The sequence below is a fragment of the Pezoporus occidentalis genome, unplaced genomic scaffold (assembly GCF_034315485.1).
Source record: "Pezoporus occidentalis ecotype Australia unplaced genomic scaffold, CSIRO_AGI_Poc_V1 ctg177, whole genome shotgun sequence".
NCBI classification, from domain to species: Eukaryota; Metazoa; Chordata; class Aves; order Psittaciformes; family Psittacidae; genus Pezoporus; species Pezoporus occidentalis.
The window spans coordinates 630,585-653,925 of NW_026913607.1; the positions used below are offsets into that span (position 1 = coordinate 630,585).

A 23,341-nucleotide genomic window follows, 5' to 3' on the forward strand; every position below is an offset into this window, starting at 1 on the left:
CAGCCCTGGTGAGCATCCTAGGAGTTGTAGGGGACCCCGGAATGCCCACCTTGCCCAGGAGGGCTCCTGTGTTCCCTACCAAATGAGGTCTTGTCACATGCTGAAGTAAAAATGCCTGGAAGGACAACTTTGCTGCAGCTTTTCTTCATCCCTGTTTTTCTTTTTTTTTTTTTTTCTTTACCACACTTCAAATAATTTGACATTGCATATTTAAGACTCTTTTGTTGTATTCAGTTCACCTCATCTGACCTCACAATCTTCAGGATAATAGCAGATGAGGATGATAATATTCTGCTGGTTTACAGTGCCACTTTCAGCGACCCCATGAGCCCTTTAGCAATGGTTGCTTGTTAAGGCCTGCAAGCCATCTAAAGTGAGTTAATCTATTACTCCTGCTCTGTGTATGGTGAGAAATTGTGACTTGAACAAGTGAGCTGGACGGAGAGGCAGGACTTACAGACTTGAACCATGGGGCAGGAAGGACCCTGTGCTCTCTCAGCACCTATAGTGGCTCATATAGCAATGTGTCCTGAGAAGGGCCTCTGCCTGTAAGTAATCAGCACAAGTGCACGCAGGAGGTTAGGCTAAACTGAGAGGAGAGAAGGTCCCTGAGGAGCAGAACAGAAAAGGCTGCATGTGTGATAGTAGATAACAAGCTCCCAGGCTTTATCAACCAAAGATTTGTATCAACTGCTGTGAAAAGGATGGTGATGGCATAGTATATGTATTAGAAAAGAGGATGGTGAGTGGGAGCACGGATGAGCTATCAGGGGTCCCACATCGGGGGGCACAAAATCCTCCATTCCTAAAATAAATGAGGTTTTCCAGCTGCTGGCCTGGCCCTCCCTCCAGCACAACCCAGCTCTTGTCGGCTCTGGGGCTATAAACCCATGACCATGAGAGCCCCATCCCTGCACAGGGTGAGAGGCAGGGATTATACAGCTGGGCAGGAGAGGACACCCCTGGCTGTGGGTAGCCCAAAGGGAATGGCGAGGCTGCTGGGAGAGGGCAGGTCACTCATTTTCTCTGGGATGCCAGAGGCAAGAGCCATGGGAAGGGTGGGAAGAGCAGCAAAATGGTTCCCATCACCGAGAGTGGAGCAATTTGCTCCTGCCCCAGCTGTGTGACAATGATGCCTGTGCTGCAGTGTCCAAGGCTGCTGTCTACCAGGGTGCTGATGGGAACAGGGGGGCAGCCAGCAGTGTGGCTCTCTGAGGGGCTGTATACTTGTTTTTCTTCTCTGTGGCATTACACAATATGAGGTAGAAAATGTTTGTACAGTAGCTCTATTTGTCCTTGGGGTGAGGGGGGAAAGGAAGAAGGTGGTGGGTAATTTGAGGTTCTTTATTAGACCAATAAATCATTTATAATGTGCTAGCTTTCACGCCAGTCCCTTATTGCTTATGTCAGCCACAGTACGCTACATGGCGACTGAAGCTAGCAGAGCACACACACTGGCTCCCCTAAATCAGAGGGACAGAGCCAAGGTGCATGGAGAGGGCAAAGCTCTGATGCTGGAGGCAGGACCGGGGCTCACCATGCTGGTGCATGGGGGAGAGGACAGCTTGTCATTCACAGGTCCTGGGGACAAATCCAGCACTGCTGATGACAGGCACTTGGCCTTGTCTGAAGCGTGTTGTAGCAGCCCTGGTCCTCCTGGGATAAGGGGGAAGCATCAGGAGCTGTTGATACCTGAGGGACCAAATAGTGGCCATTGGCACCTGAGGCGCCACTGGGCATATCACCTAGACTCCCCATGTCACCTGCAAGCAGAGACAGCAGGCATGATACAGGGGTAATAAACCCTAATGCCCCTGAGACTTGGCTGGTGGAGAGCAGAGGACAAGGCAGGTTTTCCTGGTGGCACTCCAGTACAAGAGGAATGGGGATGTCCTACGCCTGTCATCTTTGTATTTTGGGGGTTTAGTGGAGCTTATTCCCTGTGGCAAACTATCTCTTTGGTTTCTTGGGTGATCTGGGCATCCGTGAGGGTGCTGAAGGAGAATATCACCTAGTTGGGAAGGACTGTGCTCACCTAGTCACAAGTGGGTGTGGTTTTGGTGGGGGTTTGTTTTTGGGTTTGTTGGGCTTTTTTTTGTTTTGGTTTTGATTGTTTTGTTTTGTTTTGGTTTTTGGTGGAAGTTCCTTGTTTGCCACGTGTGGAGACAGTGTTCTCACGGGAGAATGCATAATTAGTACATGAACTCTGAATAATCCTGAAAGATACAGCAAGGCCGTGAGAGGCCCGAAGAAGCTTAAGCAAGCAAGATAAGAAGAAGCTGGAATTCACTGAGTTAATGAAAACTGTGGACTGTTGGCAAGCTTTCGAGGTCAAGTTCTCACACCTTTGCTTAACCAATTATATGTTAGTCACTAAGGGTCTTCAAGACATGTATCCAATCATAATATGCCAAATCACTATAAGTGCATGTAAGAAATAGTATATAAGGAGTTAAGGCTTTGTAATAAATTTGGCAATCCCTTGATCACATTGATCGTCTCTGCGGTGTCCATGACTCCCGTGTCAACAGCCGCGTTTCACAGCTGTGTCTCCTTCAATTTGAGCTCATCAGGTTCTGCAAAATGATGCCTTTTCAATAGCCTGCCTGTGTTACCCAGTGCTTCAGAATGCACCAAGTCACCTAACATTTTGACAAACAACGCCTGTATCAATTTCTCTCCTCATCCTCCTTTCCTCCTCCCTTTCCTCCCCCCAGCAAAGGAACCAGCTTATCTCTGGAGTTAGGCAAACACAATAGAGGAGATGGATAAACTCTCCTTTCAGGTGAATTCACATGAGGGTGGGCTCCCAGGTCATCTGAACAAATATGATTCCCTGTTTAGTAACCAAAAGCATTTGAAAGAGGGACCACTGAATGGGCTGAGCATGTACTGAGCATGTACACCCTGCCAGTGTGCTGGGATTTGAAACCCCCTCGAAAAGCTGAGCAGCTTCAAAGGAACCTAATGGGGAGAGGTAAATGTAAAAATGCTAACAAATACCATCCCCTGTTATGAAATGCACGATTGGGGTGGGAGGGACTTGCATGGTATGTCTGTTTCTGTGGGATCTGATATAACTGTAAGCTCTTTACAATGTTCTTTTCATCCTTGTGGACTGCCTGATGGAAGCAGCAGCTAAAAGCAAATCAGAGGGTGAGAGGGTGAGTCTTGCTGGTGAGAATTAGTAGCATCAGGAGAGAAATATTGCACACCTAACCGACTGAATTATGCATTATGCTGCAAAATCCCCAATGTCAATACACAAATGCTATTCCTGTTGTTTTGCCTGTGATGATTGGCAGCAAAGAAATTCAAATCACATCCACACAGCAATTTCCTGCTGTAACTAAGTCTCTCCTATCCAGGCGGGTATGCTTGTGCAGACAAAATCTATGCAGTATAGTAGGTGCTTTAGGAAGAGGTTAAAAAAGGATGCTGAAAACACTTTCCTGTGTTCAGCAATACCAAATGTTGTCAGGTTAGCGTGTACTCACCCCTTTTGCTTGTGGGCATTGTAGGTTAGATGTTACCCCAGACCTTGGGAGGACTGGGTGAAGAAGTCCATACTGAGGCATTGAAAGTGATTTGAGGCACACATCTCCATGGAAGGACTTTTCTCTCCCCAAACGAGATAAGAGAATGGAAAACAGAGCCAAACTAAGTGTCATCCCCAATACAAAGGAGCAGTGGGGTCAGCACTACATGGCAGACTAAGAGGATTATGAAATTGCATGTAATAAATGGTAAGAAAATGACTATTTTAATGAACACAAGATTGTTAAAATCCCCTGCTATTGGATCTTGCCAGTGTGTTTGTAGAGAGAAGAGCAGATAACAAAGCTATCAAACAAAGCAGATAAAAACCCTACCTTTTGTTTGCTGCTTAAGTTGTCTTTGCATTGCTTCCAGAAGACATAAATCAGTTACTAATCACATTCCCCATTTGAGGTGCTGTGAGTGTTCATATGTTTAATCTGTCCTGGGTGCTTTTAGAACGAATTGTGCTAAGGTGAGGATGAGAGTTGCACAGAATTGTCTTGCCCTTATTAATACTTTTCTTTTCACAGAATAAGGCTGTGTGATAATCTGATTTTTTTTTTTTTCCTGCTTGGTGACCAAGTTAAAAATTTGGACTTGAAGAAAAGTGGGTATCTGAGGTTTAAAGTATCATTCCGTTTGCATTCTTTGGATGTCTCTTTCTCTTTCAGAACAGAAATTCCTCTTGAAATGACACCACTTCAAGATGTTTGGGAAACAACTAAGCAAATCAGAAAATGTTTTACCTGCTGAATTAGAATAGCTGCTGTAAAATGGTGGTATTTTATCCACACACTTCCAAGTGGAATAACCTAGCAGCCTATGGAATGTAGCTTATCCCAGGTTATGAGCTCCTTGAAGGATTGTGTTGTGGAAAACAAAACACAGATTTGATTAGATCAAAAGCAAGACCTCAAACACCTGTGTCACCACCTCTGCCTGTCTCCCTGTAGCTGAGCCTGAGGGGACAGGGATGGCAGGGCTTGCCAGGGAGCTGGGAGAAAACATGGCAACATTTCCCTTTGGGGAAGGTGAGTCTGCCTGCCATCATCCCTCCAGGGTGAGCAAGACTCCCACAGCCTGTGAGAAAGCCGTTTGCCCATGGGACAAATGGCTGCCAGGAGGGAGCAGGAGCTGGTCCCTGGTCTGGCACTAGGATGTAGACAAGGCAGGAAAGCAGCAGATGTGAGGGAAAGGAGGACTGTAGATCTGAAGCTGAAGCTAAATGGAAAGGACAGGGAGAGTGGAAATGATGCTGCCTTGTACCCATTCTGAGGTGCTGGAGGAGCCAAGCTAACAGAGGACAGGAGAGGGTATGTGCTGTCTGGGAGAGCTTGGGTACCATTAGCACTGTCACATAGACAACTTAAAATGAGCCTTCTGTTGGGAAGAAAGAGTTAAACCAATTCTGAGTCTTGCAAGTCTCTCAATCTCAGACTGTAACTGTTGAAGATCAGCAGCAGAGGATTATAAAGATAAGAGCAAGGGAAACACGCAAGAAGGAGCTGGTGGAGGATCAGACCACAGAGTAATAATGACAACTCCTCCCAGGCAAAGAAACTGAGGATAATCCCTGGACCAAGAAGCATGCAAATCATCCAGTGCTTTTCCTCGGACAGAGAGCATTGTCAATCTCCTTTCCACTCTGACGCTGTGAGTGTTAGCTGATGGGAGGATGCTGGAAGAGGGCCTGGGAGAAGCTCCCTCATGCTGCCCTCACAGAGCTCAGCACAGGAGTGGCAGTGGAGTCGCTGGCTCCCCTGGCATCAGGCAGCCACTGATGCTGCATGATGTCGCCCACAGTGCAGGCAGCTGCGACCTGGCAGCTTCTCACGTGCGTGTGTGCTCCTCAGCTGCTCCAGGTCAGAGCTGTCTTCTCTCATTTCAGGTGCTTCGCCAGGCGTGCTGAAGAGACAGGAAAAGATGGGGCCATCCAGGTTCACCTACAGACTTCCTGCTCAAACGCGCTCTCATGTCCTCAGCCATTGCTGCTTCAGCAAGTGCTCTGCCACATCCTTGCCGCTTGGCTGCTCAGGAGCTACCAAAGGGGTCTTGCTAGCAGGTCCTCCAAGTAGGCAGTGATGAGCTGAGGGCATGTTTCAGGTCTGTGTTTGCAAGCAGGAGATGATTACAGAAAGCAGAGCCCCAGGCTTTGTGTTCATGCTGGCTGCTTCTAAACACCAGTGTTGCAGGTGTGCCACTGCACCACTTCCCAGCTCATTTTTCAGTCCTTGAGCTGGACCCTATATTCACCTTTTGCAAGGCAGTTTTTGACTCTGTAGGTAACCTGATTTCACTGTAAGGATTTGTGCAAGGAGTCCTGTGGCCTAAATAGGGCTGCAAAATGACTATTTATGCAGTCTATTTCAGGATCTGACTTCTGCCGCTTAAAAGCTAAGGGGTTACAGGGACATTCACATGGGCCAGCAAGAGTAACCTGTTAGGCTTTTCTCAGGATCTGGGCTGACTTTCTTGCACCTTTCAGACACAGCATAAAGACTCCATTGTGGAAAGTTTGGAAGGTGGCACTGAGCAGAGGCAAATCTGCAGGTCTAACTTGGCCATCTCCCATAACCACAATAAGATGGAATCGTTTCCCATTACCCCAGGGTGTGGCAAATTAGTGACTTTGATAGCACCTGGAAAGTAAAGGAAAGTCAAAGCCAGGTCTGTGCTCACAAGCAAGGGAAGAAACAACCAGAGCTGAGTTTCAGGCAGTTGAAGCATGGAGAAGGGATGAGCGGAATAAGCTGCCCTCTGCTGCAGGCTGGCATGCTCGCACATGCTATTCCCTATCCAAACTTCAGGGTGCTTGGCCCCCTTGTTTTCTCCCCAGGAGAGACAAGCCCAAAGGGAGTGAGGCTTGCTGGGATGAAAAATGGCTTCTGGTGGTGGACCTGTCCTGCTGACCATGGAGGATGTGATATCTGGGCCAGGAAGAGGGCAGGCACTCTAGGAAGAGGGGGTCTCATCCCTGCATCATACACCAGAAACAGCATGGGATTTGTGCTCTAGCCTCAGAGCCTCCAAGATCCGGAGCTTTCAAGCAAGTGGAGTGCAGCAGGTATTTGCCCCTCTGTTGCCTCCTACTGCAGAGTATGTAAAAATCGTGGGACAATCCCCTGTATTTCTGGCTCCATCGCTTCTTGTTAGAAGTGTTTTTTTGTTCTAGTGACAGTCACACTACGTCCAGGAGTGCATGTAGTGTAGGAGAGTCAGGGGCATGGTAATTACTGGAAGGGCTATGTGGATTTGTTTGGGAAGAGCTGGAAAGGCCAGAATTGTGGACATAGCTGGGATGCTTTGATCCAGGTGCTTAGCAGAACAACCCTCCAGGCTGTCACATCAAGTGGCACAGAGCATGGATGCATATCGAGAGCCTTTTCCAGCAATCCCCTTGTGCAAATGCTAAAACCATAAAATACTTCCCGAGGACTGTGATCTTGCAGCAAGGATTTGCTCCACTCCACTTCCCTTTTGCAATGTGCTTTTTTTTTGTCTTCACAAAAGGTTTCCTTGGCAAAAGGGAGCTGCCAGCTGGCCAGACCTAGCCAAGGGGCTAATGGAAGTATTCAGCTGTATGCAGTTGCACCAGCAAAATTGTCTATTCAAAGAAAAGTCATAGTTTTGACTCTGGTTTTTCATCAGGGTTTATTACTCTAGGACCACTGCCAATACAAACTTTTCTAGCTAAAATGAACAAAAAAAAAAAAAATCCTAGCTTGCTTTTCATATGCTTTGAAAGCATCCCTCATCCTGGCTGGTACCACTGCTGATTACCCCTCTCTTCACTCTTTTTTGTCCAAGTGGTCACTGACTTCTCAGTGTCACTTTCCTCCTTTCATCACAATGGTGACTTACCCATTTCATTAAATTCTTATTTTTAAATGATGAAAGCATTTTAATTCCTGATGGCTTTAATAATATCACTGCCTTTCTACCTCCTTCCTTTTTTAAACCACCTCTAAACCTTGGGAATGGAACTAGCTGACAGGTTTCCTTTAATTATCCTCGCTCTCCATGCTCATCTCTTCCACGGTGCCTTCAAGGGACACCACTATGAAAGGTGCTACACACACAAGCAGCACACCCAAATTGAAGCAGAGAACAAAAAACAAAAAGTCAAGAAATCCACCCTTAAAGAAATTAATAACAAATACAGCTGGGCACATTTCATAAGCCCTATTAGGCAGTACTGCTCAGATACCATGGTGATGAGCCTCCTATAAATATTTCCACAGCAGTAAAACTGTCTTAAAGGGACCACACAGCAGCTCATGCGCATCAGGAAGGAGCATTTCTCTGGAGGACCCTCTTGTCTTGTCCAGACTGCATGGCTGACATAAGCCACATGCCTAAGGAGGAAGCCACCACCATCTGCTTTTCTTTTGCCTGTCAAGAGCACCAAGAACAACACAGCCCTGGTGTTATGCCCATAACTCTGTGATTTGACCACAACATATTGCTAGGGACAAGGGGGTGGTCTACACTTTACTATTCAGCAGTCTCTCAAAGCCAAGGAGCCAGGCGAAGCAGACTTTAGCTGTCCAAATCCTTTAGCTGCTCCATCACCCAGCCTGAGCCTTCACAGGGCACAGCCACAGGGAGGAGCTTAAAGATATGGCTTGTAATGGAGCCAGATGTGTACTTCCCTATTCTCCCAGAGGCAAATGTTTGTGGAGTAGAATAACACCTGATCAGGTTGCTAGGATTTCAGGCGCTCCTGTTCACAGATCCAGGAGCTGAGCATGAGGGACAGGGAGGAGGGAGGGGAAGAAACACATGCTCAGATGTTTAGGTTTCTGCAGCCAACTTCTGCCCATGCTGCAGGAGAGCTTTGAGTTTCTTGCCCTTGATGTAACCACCACCAGAAGTTTGTTTTCGCAAAACCTTCTCATCTTGAAAGCTACAACTCACACATCAGTACCTCATCTGAGAAGAAACAGTAACCCTGTTATTAAGCTGTGGGCAGCAGCACCTGGAGGGTGATTCTTCACACACCTGCTGCTGTTCATAAATAGATGGGAAACTTCATATTGGAAAATAATTTTCAAAGGACAGCAGCTCCAGTGGAATAATGGATGTAAAAATAGAGAAATGATCCTGTAGAAAAAAGCTGACCTAGCCTTGGTGCTGAGGGTCCAATGCATGGTTGCTTTGAGTGACTGTATAGAGGAGCTAGAAACCACTTGGAGCTGCTACCTCACAAATGTTCCAAGTAGAGGCTAGGAATAGGAAAAAAAAAACACAAAAAACTATTTCTTGCCCATAACTTAGTGCATTCGTTGCAGCAAGAATTGGAAAGGTGTGGGAACATGAGTTGATTGCCTTTTTGAGCTTCCTCCCACAACAGCTGTAGCTAGTCACAAGATAAGCTAGAGGGCATGTATCTATGTATACCTTAGTGCCCATGCTGAGTTTTCATACATACAGTCCTATAGGAACATTTGAGGACTCAACTCTTTTGGGAAAAGTGTGAGATTAGCTGGTTGGACTGCCTATAGGATGGTTGGAGGTGAAGAGACCTTACAGCCCTGATCAAGGAACTGCTGCTCACTCTCTCCATTGCCTCAGGCAAGTCTTTTCTCTTCTGATCTTCCCCACTGCATCTTGCACTCTTTCTGGCTTTCTAGCCTTGTGTTTGTGTGGTAGTTCCTGAGCATGTTCCACATGTAGCTTGTTTCCCTTAATTATACTTTAAAACGATATGTGGAGGTCCCTCAGTAAAGGGTGGCTGTCTGGGTGTGCAAGCAGTATGGAAACACAGTGCTAACCCCCAGGTGCTGGTGTATTTTGGTAAGTTTCTTGACTGCCCTGTTTACATGGAGACTAATCAGCTCTCAGTGGAGTTTCTTTTTGATCCTTTGGCCTATCTCAAGGGAAGCACAACACTAACTGACAAAATATGTATATTTTGGTTTTCAAAAACTATTACACTTTGCAACTGTCACCAGGCCTTGAGCTTACTGGTTGCCAGGGAAACCTTGCAGGAGATAACCTGATGGCAGCTGTGAACTGCATCCATTCATCTCCAAGTGCTAAACCTGCTCTTCCAGAGATGCTTGCTACGGTTTGGGATATTTCATTTTTAGAAAGAGGGGGCTTGAAAAATAAGGTTATTTACAGCCTGAAGGATATTTCCTTCTGAAATGGAATTGTCTGGGAGGTCTTGCTCTTTGGGTTCAAAGCATGTGTGGCAGTGGCTCAGCAGCAGTGGGTTTTGTGGTGCTCTAATACCAGCGGCTGCTAGAGCAATCGTGACCCTGTCCAGATAACATGGGCTAGAGTCAATGGGGGGTTTGTATAGTGTCAGCTCTGGATTCGTAATACTTAGGCTTTTTGGACCCATCAGTTTGGAGCACCACAAGCTTGTGTCAGTGCTGTACACTCCAGGTAAGACAGATGGAGCCTCCTCTCTAAGGCCATAAAAAGGTTGCACTGAGTTGTCCCAGAGGGCTGTCAGGAATTGTGTGCCGCCTCTTTCACTGAGGGAACCTTGTGCTGTTGTTTTCATCAGAAACATTTCTTATTCTCCCCTTTTATATTATGTAACATGTCATCAGGCAAAGGTGGGATGTCAGAGAATCTGACTCTGATTTTCTCTCTGTGCTAGCTGGGGCCAAGCTAGTAGAGAAGGCAAAAAGTCATGCTGTAGGTAAGGTAAGGTAAGTGATAATAGAACTGAGCATCCCTGCTCATTTCTCCATCCACTGCAGAGGTGCAGTGCCCCTGGATGCAGCTGATGGTGAGATATTGGGTGGGCCTGGGCTGAAGAGAAACCAGACAGCCTGGGTCTGGGCAGCCAAGGGACTGGGGGAATATACGCTGTGGGTCTGCCACATGTGTTGGCAGCACCTCTGGTGAGGGAAAAGAGGGGATGAGCACGTGGCCCCAGGGAAGCCAGATGTGTGTCTTCCTCTTCTGCTGTGACAGAACAGCCCTTTAAAGACATAAGATGCAGCTCTTTTTCCTGACACTCAAAGAACAGGGTGACAAGCTGCTGTCAGGGAAATGCTATCCAACTCCCTTTCCCCCAGTAATTTCCCTGGTAAAACTGCAGTGCTGTGGAATCAAATGGTGACAGGAACCGAGGGAGAATAGATGTGTTTTCCATTTCCTTTTTTTTTTTTTTATTCTTATGTTTCCAAGCATGCATCTGTATTGGGAGCCGTGTGCACACTGGTAAATCTTGCCAGTTCAAAGAAATGTTTTTAGTGTTCAAATTCAACCTTTAGTGCTTCCCCCTCTGCTTAAGAAACAACAAAGCTTCAAGATGCTCCCAGCTTGCATGGTATTAAAAAGATATCTTGGCTGAAATGGAAAACAGCATCTCATGTTTTCCTTTGGGTTACATGTGCAGCAACCCCCTTTGCTGCTCTTTTAGGTGGTGCTATGAAAAGTCCTCTCTGCTGATAAAAGGTAAATTGTAGGTGGAGCAGAAGGAGAAGGAGGGGGAAGAGGGCGAGGATTATGAAACTACCTCACAGGCAGACAGCTTGTGTCCTGAATTGTGCCAAAATAACTGGAAGCAAATGTGAGAGTGGGACTGGCAGTGCTGGAGTGCTGCTGTACACTTAGGCATAAGAGTGAAGCCTGGCCCTTGATGGATACAAGACCAGTGAAACCTCCAGAGAAGCTGCTTACCCCCATCATTCTCCTTTGGTGGTTGACTGAGGTTCATTGATGGTTGCTTTCCTCATTTCTGCAAACAGGAGAGGCTTTCCTGGGTGCACAAGAAAAGGGAAGGGGCAGGAAGGCAGCAGCTTCCCATCAGCTCTTGTGTCGTGTGGCTGGGGCCTCTCCTCATCACCTGAAGCTGGAGCGGATGGATATGTGGCTGCTTGCCTCTTCCCCCTCATGCAGTACTTGCACTGCCTTTCCTCTCTAAGGAAAGTTTTCATTATTTGATTTTTATTTGAAACTTTTACTCCAAGAGCCCATGTTTGTCCTCCTAACTCCTGCCAGGCCTCAGCAAGGGTCCTGGTAAGACCTTTTAGAAGGGGCTTTCATGAAAGAGCTGCAAGTGTCCCTCAGAGCTATAGCCATGATATGCTGGGCAGTCCTTTGTTGATATTTAAAGCAGAGTGTTTTACTCTTAGGATGGATGTAAATTGTTTTAAGGAAAATCCTTGGGGTTTCATTTTGCCTTTCCAAAAAGTAACAGCTGCTCAAAAACAACAGGCTCAAGAACTGGAAACCCTGAAAGGATTTGTCCATGACTGCTGGCTTGGGTCATTAGGATTAATCTAAGCAATTGCCTCACCCTCACCCTTTACTTCAAAGGGCTTAGGTCCATTCATGCAGATGAATTTGGCCCCAAAATTTATGTATCTACTTCTTTTGTAGATACATACATCCTCAAAAAAATAAAAAAAAAAATAAAAAATCAGATGTCCTTTGGTAGAAGGTCACCACACTTTCTGCAGAGGGGAAATAAGGCAGAGGGACTTAAAATACGTGAAATGCTGCTTTTTAAATTATTTTTTTAATAAGCTATAACAAATTCATTATCACTGGGTCCTTAGGAACTGCCTTAGCACAGTGAAAGAATTGATTGCATAAATGTCAGCTGTAACTCTCTTATTTTTGGTAACAAGGCATTACTAAAGGCAGATTAATTCAGTGCCATGCTCCAATGAGACTAGTGTTCTTTTGTCTGGGACTGGCTTAGGAACCCTTTAATATCTAGTATTTTTTTTCAGCTGTGGATGTGAGAAGTCTAGTAGTGGTTCAAAACACACACCTGTATGGCAGCAAGAAGTCATGAAGGGTGCACACATATAGGTTAATTGTCAAGGGAAACTGACTTCAAGTACCATCAAACTGTTTTCAAATGTAATCATGACATCTAAGAGGATGATCTTTGAGAGATCAGAGAGCGGAAATTATTCTCTTGCTTTGCACATCTGAATGCAGTTTGGCTACAGTCAAATTAGCTGTTTCAGCCTACTCTGACAGTTTGCTCTTATCTCTTTTTCCTCTTGTTGTATTATTAATAATAAAAACGTTAGAGATGGCAGTAGAGACCTATCTGCATGGGCAGGGCTGGAGCCACCGACTCCCTTTAATTGTGGATGGTGACCAGTGTTCGAGTGCCCCTCAAAGGGACGTGCTGGCCCCAGTGATGGCAGGAAGCTCTTTGCCATGCTGCCTGTGGGTGTTTGAAAGGCACGATGCTGGATTTGAGCTCATTTGCTTCAACTTCCCCGTCTGCCTTCCCTCTCACTTTCCCCTTGCACAGCTGCACTTAGTAATGAAGCTGGCAGCATTAGAAAGGCACTAGAAGTAACCCAGCTGCCTCCATCGGTTCACGAGAATGACTTTGTAGCTGCTCTCAGTCCATTAATTGAACATAATAAGGCATTTAGTGACAGAAAGATGGTTGATGAGCCTTGCTGAGAGCTGCCTTTCCATTGTCGGGGAAGAGTGTGGAGGGTCCTAGTGCTGAAGTGTGGAGTTGGAATTGTACAGCGGTAAGAACAGTGGGAACCTGCTGCTCCCTCATCCGGAGGACACGCAGGGCGCCTGATGCTGAGCAGGGAAGCACAGCCCTGCATGCTGAAACACTAGTGTGGCTGATCCACTCCAGGGAGAACTGGCATCTGCATATCCAGCTCATGCTGCAGTGCTTGCCTGGTGAAACATATGGGGAGCTGCCCCCTGCGAGAGGGAAAACTGGTGGCTGCTGGCTGCATTGCCAAGCACCTTCAAAAAGGGCTGGACACAAGACCCTCTATCCCTGTGTGAAGGAATAGAGCAGGTTGCATGGAATACCAGTGTGGACTGGGAAACTCAGGCTCTTTAGTTACCATGCTGGTGGTGTTTGCTGGAAGAATTAGGAATGGGTTGGGGTGGGTGCTGGCCTTTTCTGTCAGGCAGATTCTTCCTGCATTTCTAGTAGCCTGGAGAGGAGGAGGAGGACAATGCACTTGGTGACTGTCCCTTCAGGAGTGCAAGGGATGTCCTTGCAGTGCAAGCTCCCGCATTAATAAGGCAGCAGCTCTTGCATCAGCAAGTTGTCTTGCCAGCCTCAGCCCCTGATGTTATAGGGTTCCCTACACCTCATTGCCATCTCAGTTCTGTGGGGAAGCAGGCCAAAGAGCTGTCACATCAAAGCCATGCAGCTCTTATCAGTCTCAGTAGGGAGACAGAAAGCGACAGCATCTGTGCTGGGAGAAACCGGCTTGTGGATGCAATAGGGAGAACAGGGCAATCCACCCCAAGCCAGGGAGCAGGTAGTCTAAGCTACAGACCATTACTGCAGCTCCCGTCTTGCCTGCAGTAAGAGTCACCCTGCAAGCTAAGGTGTGTGTCTCCCCAAAACAGCCAAACAGACTCTGTGGAGGGAATGTGCAGGTGGTCTCTTGAGGCCTGCAGCTGGAGCATCTGCCTCAGTTCTGGTCTGTGCAGCCACTAAACTGGTTGGCATATCCCTCACCTGTGAGAAGGCCTGCTGGCAGGAGGTGTTTCTTTGTCTGAATGAGCACTTGGTAATGTCAACATTTCTCTGGGCTAGTTTAATGTTCTCCTTGCCTATTTGTTTTGTTTTAATGTCTCTCCTGAACAGTGCTATTTCTTCCAGAGGGTCCGGATGTTTCACAAAGAGATGTAAATATTACCCCTGCATGGGGAAACAGAGGTACAGAACAAATGGTTGGTTTGAGCACAGGTTTTCCAGCCCCCAACTCTTGCTCCATCATTACAAGGTCCACAAGGAACAGGAGGCAGGTCTGGCACAGAAACCTGCCTGCCTTCAGGAGTGAGGGTGGGCAATTGCACAGCAGTGTGAAGATGAGAGGGACCAACAGTTTTCTGGGTCAGGCTACAGACGTGGGTTTTTGGTTTGTATGCAACATCCTGGGAAATAAGGAGGATTGACAGCTCTGCTGGCTGCAGTACCAGCATGGGTCTTTCATGCACCCCTTTGTAGTGGTTGAATGGGGCATTAGCTGTCCCCCTGCTCAGATGGGCATGTCCTGGGTGGGCTGGGACTGCTGCCCCACAAATTGATTCCATCTGCTCTAAGGATGGATTTTACTGCTGCAACCTTCATTACTAATTTTAATTAACACCCTGTCATCACTTGGCAAACTTCCCACCTGCCCCATGCCTCAGGACACCTGGCCAAGAGCTGTCTTCCTTCCTCCCCAGGGCATCCATCCCTCACAGTGTGCTGGGAGGCAGACAGCTCCTCTGTGCCACAATGTCAAAGCACACCATGAAACTCAGGCTCCTGCCTGTGCCTGGCTCTGGTGCTAGTCTCGTCCCATCCTGTGTCCCCCCAAGGAGAGGGGCAAGGACCTGGGCATAGCTGGCAAGTCTCACTGATGGCAGCAAGCCTTGTGCTGATGCTTTGGCACAGAGCAGTGGGGCAGCCTTGCTTTGCTGGTGTGCCTTGTAAAACTGAAGTGAAGGGAGAAGGCTGATGCCGAGTCCTGACCACATACCCACAGCTTTTATTTCTTGCTCTGCTTGCCTCCATCTCTGAGGACAGATGGAAAGCTCTCTTTCTTTCTCTCTTTCCCTAAAGGCTCAAGCCTCCCTCTTTGACCCACCTAGTCTAAACAGACTTGCTTTTTTAGGATTTTGGGGGTTTTGCCTTAAGCTTTTCAAAACCTGGAGACCTGAGGCATACACTGCTCATAAGAGTGAAATGCTTTGTGGCTGGAGCCCATGAGTTTCATTTCCTTTTCCACAGGGAAACATATCTGCAAATCACCTCAGAGCAGAAGTCCCGGGTAGCAGATCTTTGTTAGGATGCAGAGAAGAGGAATGTAATGTTTTGCAGCTTTAGCTGGCAAGTTATTTCAATTCCTGCCAAAGCAGCACTGTGGTGGTTTTGGGGTTGTTTCTTGTTTTGGGGGCCTTTTTTTTTTTAAAAGTCTGGGTGAAAGAGGGAGATTTGTCACTCTTCTGCAGGCTAGATTTAGAGAGGGGAAAAAAAGTATCAGGGCTGGCTCCTCCTATTCTTGCACTTGACCCCCTTGACATCCTGCCTTGGCTGGATGCAGTGTGTGCAAAGAGACCAGTTACATCACAGCCATGCAGCTGGAAGTTTTGATTTCAGGGGGTAGCAACTCAGCTGGGTTTCTGTCCATCCTGGCTTTCCCATCTCTACTGGCTAGAGGAAGAGCTTCCCCAAACACAGCAGTGGCTGAGCGAAGCTCTCAGTCTCTAAGTCTTGACTACACTCCTCCCAAAGCAGAGATCAGACATGACCCAGCCACATGGGTATCATTTAAAAAAAGCAGCATCCTGCCCTGGAAACCACCATGGAAGGGCTCTGCCATTCCTGCTCCAGCAGCACAGGCTGCTGAGCAAATGGCTGGCCCGGGCATGCGCAAGTTCTGGCTCTCCCCTCCAGCTCCCGTCTGCACAGGAGGCAGGAAGATGCAGGGGACAAGCACTGCACCCTGGGCTGCCACAGCTGCACCAGCACCCTCATTCCCAGTGTGCTGGGGCAACGTGCTCTCCCGCACTGCTTTGTGCTGCTGTCTGAGTAAAAAACGTGATTACTGGCCAGAATGACTCTAAATGCTCTGGAAATTTAGATTCTAATACCTGCATCTGGAGCCCAGAGGGTCCTGGTGGGAGGCTTCTCACTGTAGGACAGGTCCATTACGGAGAGCTAGTTCTTGGACAGGGATTGCTTGAGCAAACTCCTCCAATAAGCAGCCTTAATAGAGTAAGTAGCTCTTACCTCTTGATCAATGAGAGACCTCTGCCTCCTTGCAGCTGTGTTGCTGGAAATGCCATTATTCAGGCAGAAGGCAACACTGATGCTCTGACCGCTCTGGTCTCTGCCAAGGGGCATGAAAGGGCTAGCAAACCTCCAGGCTTGCAGCGGCCACACACCCCCTGTGGCAACGAGCTGCTCCTCTGGGATAACAGGGGTGCCCCTGTGAACAGCAGACACACACTGCTGACCGAGGCCTTCCATCTCAGCTGCTCATAGTATTGCCAGACACTGAGTGTTCCAGCTGAGTATCTTCATGCCAAATGTCTGCCCCAGGGTTTTTTTTTTTGTTTTTTTTTTTTTAAGCAGAAGCTTCAGCAAAATTGGTTATTTCTCAGAGCAAGACCAAGGAAAGATATGTTCATAAAAAGTCTTGCTGTGTTTGAGAAATGTAAGCTTCTGCAGCCCCAGGGAAGACCTGCAGTAAGCCCTGCACCTACTTCTCACATGGAGTTGTGAAGCGATGCCAAACTGGCCACCTCCGCTTTCTGTGCTCTGTGCTCCTCATGTTTTGGATGGTGTGAGATGTTGGGGTCTCCTTTGGAGGAATATGGAACTGTCTGAGTATACTGAGTGTTAGGTAACAAAACTCATTACTTGGGCATTTTGTAATACTAAAACTAGAAAGATATCTGTGTCTTAGTCTCACCCCTCTCTCCCCCTGCTCTATTTTACAGGGCTGCAGTGAAAATCAACTCACTATATGATGTGAACCCAGGTGCTGTAAGCATGATCTCAAAAGAACAGCCCATAAGGAGATATTGATTTGTTAGGGAGCATACAGAAGGGGAGGGATATGGCCTCACTCCCTGAATAGCAAGGCTAAACCAATGTTATACCTGTGATTGTCAGGCAGTCCCATCCAGCCCAGCACTAGGTTAGGTAGGAAACCACAGTGGGGATGATGAACCCAAGTCTTTTAATTTCTCCCCCTCCAGTTTCGGTTGCTATTCTTCTAATGAGTGAGAGGAATTCAAGCTATTTGTTCCTGGCTGCCAGACTCTAGTTTCTGGGCTGTTGTCTATTACTTGTTTTCAGTTGCCTGGCTTCTCATAGTGACCTATTCCTTCCTTCATATTTTAGTATTCCACCCTGTGGGCAATGATCTCCCCTTTGTCACCAAAATATTGCATTAGCATATCCCCAGGTTTTCTGTGCTAAGGTTGTTTAGAAGCCTGAAACAAGAAAACCAGCCAGATGGAAAGCAGTTTCATCCTGTCCTCCTTTCAATGCTGCCTGCTACCAGCTCCTCTCTAGTCATGTTGCTACTCATCTTCCAGTGCTCACACCAATCTTCAGCTTTACTGGCTTAACTGCCAATTTTCCACTAGCAGATATTTTCCATGAAGTCCAGATAGATGAGAACTACTGCCATGCCTTTGTCTAGGGAAGTATTTCACCAAAGAGTATCATCTGTACAGACCATGACTTACCTGTTGTAAAACCCACCTTGTGTCTGATTTTTATTTACTTTTGTCTTCCATCTGGTCTTCCCTTCACATGGGGTATGCAAAACTTTAGTGCTTGTGTGCATATGTCTGTATCCATCCCATGTTGTTCCTCAGTCTTGTAGTACCATACCTCTTCCTCCTCTTTTGCTTGCTAGATCCTTTAGAAAGAGGCTACCAGCCTCTTGTTTCATTCTGAAACCTCCCTCTGAATTTTGGTCTGGAGCTCATCTGGCTGTCCCCTTTGCCTAGCTAAGCACATCAGCCTTTCACTGGAAATGTCCATGACCCAAGTTCTCATCTCAACCTTTGCATTCTTCCTCTTTTGTTCACCGTCCTCCTCCTCACTGATAACTCATCCTGGTATTTGTTTCTTCTAAGGTCAATACTCAGTTTTCTTTTTGATAAATGAAATAATTTAACTGCTTTGTGTTTGCTGGAAAGCTTTGGGTTTTCTCCCCTGGAGCACTGAGATTCTTTGGCTCCTTTCTATATTTGCCTCTTCCAGCAATATTTTCAGTGTTTTCACCACACTGGGATTCATCTTGCTAACGTGCATCAAAGGTGTATCTCACTTGCTTACTCATTATTCCCAGAGCACACACCATCCTCTTGCCACAGCTCTATGCTGTTAGTTCATATTCTGTCATGATCTCCAAAACCCTTTGCAAGCTTCTGCTTTCCAGCCATGGCACCCTAGGAATCTGCCTGGAACTGCTTATTACAGGAACACCTGTTTGCAGTAAACTGGTGGTTAAGTAAGCTTTGCTCACTGATATGTAGAGATTGCTTTGCATGGTTGCCCTATGCTCCTCCTTATTCATCACTTTGAATCTCTTTGTCATTTATGCACTATAACAGCACTGAGATTTGCATTTGCTTCCGAGTGATGAAAATGCTGGGAAGTGTCAGGCCTCAAGCAGCTCTGCGAAGAACCCTGCTAGAAACACTCCCATCTGAAGATGATTCACTACTGATAATTCCTTGTTGAGCTCTGTCAGACAGCTCTTAATCCGGTCAATGTGTGGTTTATTGATATTATATACTGTTGATTTTTTTTTAAGCAGAATGTTGTACAGTTGAATGTCAAAAACCTAACAACAGTCCTCACTAAAGCTGACTTGGCATTAGCTGTGGAGTCAAAGCCGTAGGTGTGACATGTGTCAAGTAAATCTGTCATCTCATCAGAGAAAGCCCAGAAAACTACCAGAGCCAGTTGTTAAATATATTCCTACCCTCTGATTTGCCACTGCTTGAGACCCACCATGAAACTCTGGGGAACTACATTCCAGTCTCTCTGGGCTTGTTGCTGCCTCAGTGTGTACCCCTCACATCCTTTGGTGCAGAAGGAGCTTCACTGTCTTCTGAAGTTTTCCCTTTCTGCAGCTTTCCTTCACGCAGTGGTAGTGTGTGGCCATCTTCAGTCAGGGAGTGTACTTGATACTCAAGCATGCACAGTCCCCAGGGAAAAGTGGGTGTGTGGCGTACGGTCCTCAATATCCTCTGTCTCCAAAGCCAGTTGAATGTGTAATTGCTTATATAATGCCCCTGCTCCTTCTGGGGTGTGCAAAGTGAAAACCTGGGCTCTGGGGAAGCAGAGAGGACACTAAAGAGCACTCAGCTTTACAGGAGATGTTTGTTTATCCCTGGACTAAACCTCAGACTGATGCACCCAACCAAACATTTCCCCTCTGAAAAGTCCAGTGATGCCATACGCACAAGAGGTAAATTCTCCCTGCCAGAATTTGTTTCCCTGCTTCCAGCCACCTCAGCAATTAGCAAAACCTCATCCTTCCTTTTGCTCACTTCCAGGCTGCTTAAAGGAAAGGTGGGTTCAGACTACCTTCCTCCAGTTTTGGATTCAGTCCCACAAGGTATTTTCCCCATGGGATGGTGTAGTTGTTCCCTATCCTCCAACCCTCTCCTCTGGAGATGCTGGAGCCACACTACCACCAGCTGCAAGCAGCAGGCTCCTGTGCTGCCAGGTAAGTCAGGTTCTCATAATCTTTACTGGTCTGCCTGGGCAAACTTATACAGACTTGTCCTGAAGTGTGAAATCTGTTGGATTTCTCTCTGGGTGCTGTAGGGTTAAGCAGGGATGTTGAGCTGAGTGGCCATGCTAATAAAGGGACTGCCCAAACCTTGCTCAGGGAAGGCTGTAGCAAAGGAGAAGGTTGGGCATGTATGCTGACCCAGGTAGCAATAAGCTGCTTCAGCTGCAGGTCGCCCACGGTCTCATCTTGTGGCCCTTCGGTAAGGGTACTTCATCCTGCAGCTGTGGCCCTCAGAGAGGTTTTGGAGTGCTCTGGATATCCAGCACCTCTAAAAAACCTGACCATGTGTTTCAGAGCATCAGATACGCTAGTGTAATGCTCTAGTATCACGTTGTTTAGCAACAGCCCAGAAGGACCTTCTCCTCCAGGCTTCAAGCTCTGGGCATGACACTCATCTTCTCTGGTGGTCCTTTTCACTATACCTTTGTGCAAATAAAAGCCGGGACCCCCACCTCCTCTTAGCTGAAATCACCATGTAAGAGGACATATTTGAATAATTACAAAGTGCTTTCTTCATTCATTGTCATTGCATCATGTCCTTCCTGAGCACAGTTCTGTGTGCAGCAATAAATGGAGCCCTTTGCCAGTTTCTCTCAATTGGTCGAGGGCTTGAAGAGTGAAATAAGCAGTATTCAGAACAAAGCAAAACTCTGCCCACATTAGGTTTTGTAACAAAGTCAAATTTGCCCATAGTTTATTGTAAGGGCTTGTTATGCCATCAAGGCATATGTTTCTGGGGCAACATTTCCAGTGTGATGGTTCCTCTGTGGAAGGAAAATAGCTAGACACTTCAATGTGTTGGAGACTGTTTAGAGACTTACATGCCTGTCTGTCTTCCTCCAGATGTGCTGAGCACGTACAATTTCCACTGACTCCTTTGCAGGCAAGCTGTGGGTTTGATACATTAGATCCATAGTTTGAGGGATTTTTATCACATTTAGTGACACCTGGAAAATGGCAGATTAAAATACAGTTCAGTCTTAACTCTGTCTGCAGATTAGCATTTTAACGAAGTTCCCACCATGCTGGATGGACTGCATCAAAGCACCTTTCTTTATAAGAAACTATCATTTGAGTGCAACTCTGATGCAAGAGCAGATCAATCCACCGCATTTGATTGTGGTTTCTCTGAAGTTTTAGACTTGTCCTGAATACAGAATTCAAAACAAAGCCTGAGAGCCTGAAAACCTGTGCAGACTGAGAATAACGTTTGTGCAAGCCCCTGCCAAGCAATAAGGCAGCTCCCCCTGGCTCTGAGAACTGAACTTTTCACTGTAGGTGAGAGGTGTGAGAGGAAGACAGTGCTTCTTTGGAAACACTCAGTCCTGCAACTCTGGGTTAAGTGGAGGCTCTCAAATTGCTGTGGTGAGTGTCTTTCAACCATGGTTTACCAGTGGGAGGAGGGCAAATCAACAATTTGCTCAAGGAAATATCTTTACCATTCAGCACATCGATTATCAAATGTGTAACTAAAAGATGCTGGGCCAACTGCTTGGCAGATATCTGGGTTTTGCACATCTCAGTTGGGGTTCTGGCTCCACAAACACAGTCTGGTTTTCCCAGAACTTCTTCCTGCTGTGTTGTTTGCCTCAGGCTTAGATGGGTCACTAGGGCTCCGGATTGCAAAAATCAGATCGGATGCTCCTGTCTTTGTTTTTGACAACAGGGACAAACTTTGCCCTTTGTAGTGCCTGCAGGGCAGCAAGTAGTGAATGTTTATGTGAATATTGGCTAGCTCTGACAATAACCTGGCTGACCTTGCTGGGGAGAATCCCTTATGTCTTTGCAAGACAGGAGTGAGTCTCCACCTCTGTAGCTGTGTCACTTGCCTTCAAGGCCTTTCACAGCAGAGGGCATGGGGAGATGGTACAGGTGGGGGAGGCTCAGAGGATACAGATGTACAAGCTCTGGCTGACTGGCTTGCTGCTCACATAACTCTCTGGGTGTACAGAGTCATGACATGGCATGACAGTCCACAGCCTGTTAGCTATAAAAAAATTTGGCTTAAAGCAGGCAAACTTCCCGTGCAGGTGGGGAAAGGTTGTGCACTACAATGCTGCTACCCAAGCTATCTGCTTTTAAACATGTTCCAAGCTGGTGCCTACCTTGTTGCTCCTTCTGCTCCCCTGCTCAGCTGAATACTGTCCCTCTTCTGGCTTTTGTGATGCTGTCCCTTCTGCAGCAAAGAGCCTCTTGTCATCCCTGCAAACAACGAAATCATGGCCCTCGGCTTCTGGGCACAGGATCTCCACCATGGGTCTGAGGGATTGTGAACAGCCCAACTCCTGCCTCTGTATCCACAGAGCATGTTGAGGGCTTTTCCTACAGGAGTGGAAAAAGCCATAGGTGACTGACAAGGGTGCTCAGGCCTCACCAGTATTGGAAGGAATGTAACACCTACTGGGAGAAGAAGAGAAATACAGTGTGTGCTTCCTATTTGTCTCTTGAGGCAGGGCTGCAATTCCATCATCTCTGCTACCTCTCTGCCTCTCCCATCTTCTGCGTGGAGCAGTGCCTTTATGTTCACAGGATGAGTAATTCAGCATAACTGCACATCTTCAGAGGCTCTTGGGAGGTTCCAGTGGAAGGAAAGGGGTTTGTACCTGGAGCTGGGTTTCTCATTCTGAGCTCATTCTGCTCCCATCTGGCGCACAAGGTAGGAATTGGTTTAACCAACTGCATGTGTTCACTTTGCACTAGCTCCTGAGATTTAATTTTAGGACTCTCTCCAGCTGCCTTGCTTTCCCTGCTCATCTCCACAGGACAATGTCACACAGCACCAGCAGCTAAGGGAAGATCTGTGACAACAGGCAACAGAGCAGTGACCCCTCTCTCACGGAGTCCCAGCCACAAAGATGTTAATCAGATAATCAGAGCTGACACATGAACAAAATATTATCCTCCGAAAACCCTCCTCTTGTCATTTTCCTTCATGTCCTGATGCTCTTTGTGGTCTTCTGCTACCACACACTGCTCGTGCACAGCAGCCTGTATAGCTGAGTACACTTCTGATGTGGTTTGTCCTCTATTCTTGCTTAGCCCTCTCTCATTGAATCTGATTGACTTTAAGGCCATTGATTTTTAAATAAGGTCTTGGGGGAAGGTCTGACAGGTTTTGCTTTCATTTTATACAGCAGGCTTTGACTTCTGGTTGGGAGCCATGGAGCACTGCTGCTATATTAAATGATGGTCAGTGACAGAAATGTAGTCACTGCTTAATACCCGAAATTGCTGCTTTCAAGTGGGCAGGGTTTGGCTTTTGGCCAGATCTCCATGCTCCTGGCAGAAGGATTCATTACCTTGTTCTGGCAAATGTATTTTCATCTGCTAGTTTGATTTCTAGTAGTCTGTGTGATTCTCACATCTGAGGAATTTCCTGCCCTTTATACACCTGTTTTCTTCCAATCTAGGCTAAAATCAATGCACTTAAATAAATAAAGCCATTGGGCTTGTGAGTACCTCCTGCTGTGTCAGCAGAAGAAGTAGAGCTGGGTGACCATAGATTAGTTAAGCCATTTTTTTTCTTCTTTAAGTAAATTTGCTGTTGTTGGGCCATGCCAGAC

At 46.8% G+C, this 23,341-nt stretch overlaps 1 protein-coding gene and 1 long non-coding RNA gene across 3 annotated transcripts in view; one reads left to right on the forward strand and one right to left on the reverse strand.

Moving 5' to 3' along the window:
- The first annotated feature begins 2,537 nt into the window (after positions 1–2,537).
- The window catches only part of IGSF3 (immunoglobulin superfamily member 3), a 156,684-nt gene continuing 135,880 nt past the window's right edge, over positions 2,538–23,341 (forward strand). Inside the window, exon 1 of one of the 2 annotated variants that reach the window (XM_062614649.1) lies at positions 2,538–3,746. The gene's annotated coding sequence lies outside the window, so the exon portion shown is untranslated. Of the gene's footprint in view, positions 3,747–22,316; positions 22,435–23,341 lie in introns of those variants that run through there. The other variant, XM_062614653.1, reaches the window with a different exon arrangement.
- LOC134161629 (uncharacterized) lies at positions 20,602–22,280 on the reverse strand. Its single transcript, XR_009964058.1, has 3 exons — positions 22,180–22,280; positions 21,884–21,980; positions 20,602–20,725 (listed from the first exon to the last, which is right to left on the reverse strand). It is a non-coding gene; the product is annotated as an uncharacterized LOC134161629 (long non-coding RNA).